The sequence below is a fragment of the Clarias gariepinus genome, chromosome 21 (genome assembly GCF_024256425.1).
Source record: "Clarias gariepinus isolate MV-2021 ecotype Netherlands chromosome 21, CGAR_prim_01v2, whole genome shotgun sequence".
Classification (NCBI taxonomy): domain Eukaryota; kingdom Metazoa; phylum Chordata; class Actinopteri; order Siluriformes; family Clariidae; genus Clarias; species Clarias gariepinus.
The window spans coordinates 27062501-27065000 of record NC_071120.1 but is presented as its reverse complement, the minus strand read 5'-3'; the positions used below and the strand labels follow the sequence as shown (position 1 = coordinate 27065000).

Sequence of the window (2500 nt, the reverse complement as noted above, 5' to 3'; positions counted from 1 at the left end):
ATGCTGTAATTCCATAAAAAATTAACTTGCGGAAGGGGAAGTGGATTGTAAGCAGGCCGAGTCAATCTGGTGTTAAAAAGTCATTATTAAGCATGTAAACAGCCTGGCTAGTCAAGATAGCTAAGCTAACATTGGATTATAGCTGCGTAGCTATAACTAGAGTCATGCAGGACGTAAATAAAAACGTTAAAGACGGTGATGATGGTGTTTAATGTTTCCAGAGGTAACCTCTGTGTTACACAGAGAAAATAATAATAATATGGCTGTTTTTTATTATATAAATGTTTTGCTTCTGCTTCATATTGTCTTTCAACAATCAGTTCCTGTTTTCAGGAAATATATGTATAAGCTTTTTGTAGCCATCATTTCACATGGTTCCTTAAAAAAAAAACAACAACAATAATATACATATATATAAAATAAGTTAGCTAGGTAATTGTAAAATGAAAAAAAAAAAATCGCTGATTATGCCTGATTATATGCAATGTTAAACAGCCGCTGTCCTAGCAATTCTTCACACATATAGGTCAAGTATCCTTTCTTCTCCATATCAAACTCGGAAGATTCAAATCGAGGATGACATCAGCGATCCGGGTTGCTGCTCTTATGAATATGCAGAAGTAAATGAATATGTGCAAAAGCCATGTGTGGTGTTTAAAAGGCACGCTTTAACAGATAATTCTCACCACGGAGATGCTTTTAAAGACGTGAATAAATTCACAGCAATCCGCCAGCCTTCTGACCTGCGAAGAAACACACGCGCACACGCGTGCTGCGGACGGAATTAAAGCAGCCCTTCCATTACATGTCCAAATGAACTGCGACGCCTCCGTAATACTGATGATTTCTTAGCAGCCGCTGCTTATGCTAATCAGATTTTTGCAGAGACACAATTTTTTTCTCAAAGATGCAATGTTTAACTTCATTTTTGCAGACTTTGTGCCGATGCTACTTGCTGATGCAAAACAATTCCAACGTTACAGAAGTAAATAAAAAAATTAACTCTTTAAAATATAAAAACCTTTCGCATTTTCTTTCTGGAAATTTGCTCATAAACTCCGAGATATTTACAGCCAAGCATCTGAACGGAAGTCAAGCTGAGCATGTACGGAGGTGTACAGGAACGTTTCACATTCCATTGATTTTACTCAGGTATAAAGCAACTGTACAAAGTGCTGTGTGCCAATATAGGCCCAAGAAAGCCTCAGTGGGTGTCTAAAGTGAAAAAGCATTGACCGAAACCCTTTATCATTGTGTCCGGTGAGCAGTGGCATTGTGGGTCGCCGATGAAAAAAAATAGCGGGGGTGTGTGTGTCGCTTTTGTGAGTGGAAGCACTCCTGCTTTGACTTCTGACCTTCGGAGTGCGGTCAATTATTCATGAGGTCATGACCTCTAAGAGGGTCTGCTGTTAGTGCTGACCTCTGATTTTTAGCCCTCTGGAAAAAAGAAGACAAAAAAAGGAGGCTCAGGGAAAGTGTAATGCCAAAAGAAGAAAAAAAATCCTGTGTCATATTTCTAGAATTTATATTTTCCTTTTTTAATTCTATTTTTTTTGTATATTGTATTATTATTATTTAGATATTTCTTTTTGTAATTTTATATTTAATTAAACATTCCTTTAAACTTCAATGTAAATTTAAATTGTAATTACATTTGCTTAAATTATTTATTTTCTCTACTTGTCAAGACAGTCGTGAAATTATTTCACTGCACATTGTATATTTGTGTATTGTTGCGACCAAAGAAAAACTGTTTTATTGAAAATTATGACATTATTACATACAATAACCTAAAATCTTCTGATTTAGGCAATAATAGATAATCTGAAAAGAAAAAATAACAATGCAAGAAGATGCACATTACTTTACTAAAAAATTCATTACACAGAATGTTAACATATGCACCAAATTATGTCATCTTCACCTAGCTAGCTAAAAGTCATAACTTCATTAGTTTAAACAGGTACAACTTCTGCTAGAAAAAAAAAATACTAGCCTGGATTTTTGATTTGGTCAACTTAAAAAAAAAATACAAGTTTAAGGTAAATTGCTAAGATAAACTAGTTTATTGGCTATAACTATTGTAACAATTTGAGGTATTTAATTGAATTTGTATTGCTTCAAATCTAGCACTACTTTTTTAAAATATTTTTCAACATATAAAAATATACAATTATTGTTTATTGACATAATTATGATGAAATAGATGGATCTATTATAGGAAAACAACCGTATTTATCATTAACAAAAACTTTTTTTTGGTCGATAAGAACAATTAAAAAATTCCCCTCATAAATAAAATTTCTTGTAGAAATAAAATAAAATTATAATTACAATAAAAAAATTTTTTACACAAACAATACAAAACAGTAACTTTCTTTAATGCTGTAGAATTCACGTGCTGTTTAAATTTGTACATTTCATAATCGTAGCAAAAATGTTGTAAAACATTTATTTTACAATTAAACAATACAATTTTAAAGCGCAATTTTTTGTAAAC

The 2500-nt window shown here is 32.3% G+C and overlaps 1 protein-coding gene across 1 annotated transcript in view; it reads right to left on the bottom strand.

The window, feature by feature from the left end:
• Positions 1–2500, bottom strand: part of sema4c (sema domain, immunoglobulin domain (Ig), transmembrane domain (TM) and short cytoplasmic domain, (semaphorin) 4C) — a 78064-nt gene that overhangs the window by 50617 nt on the left and 24947 nt on the right. The gene's annotated exons all lie outside the window — the stretch shown is intronic.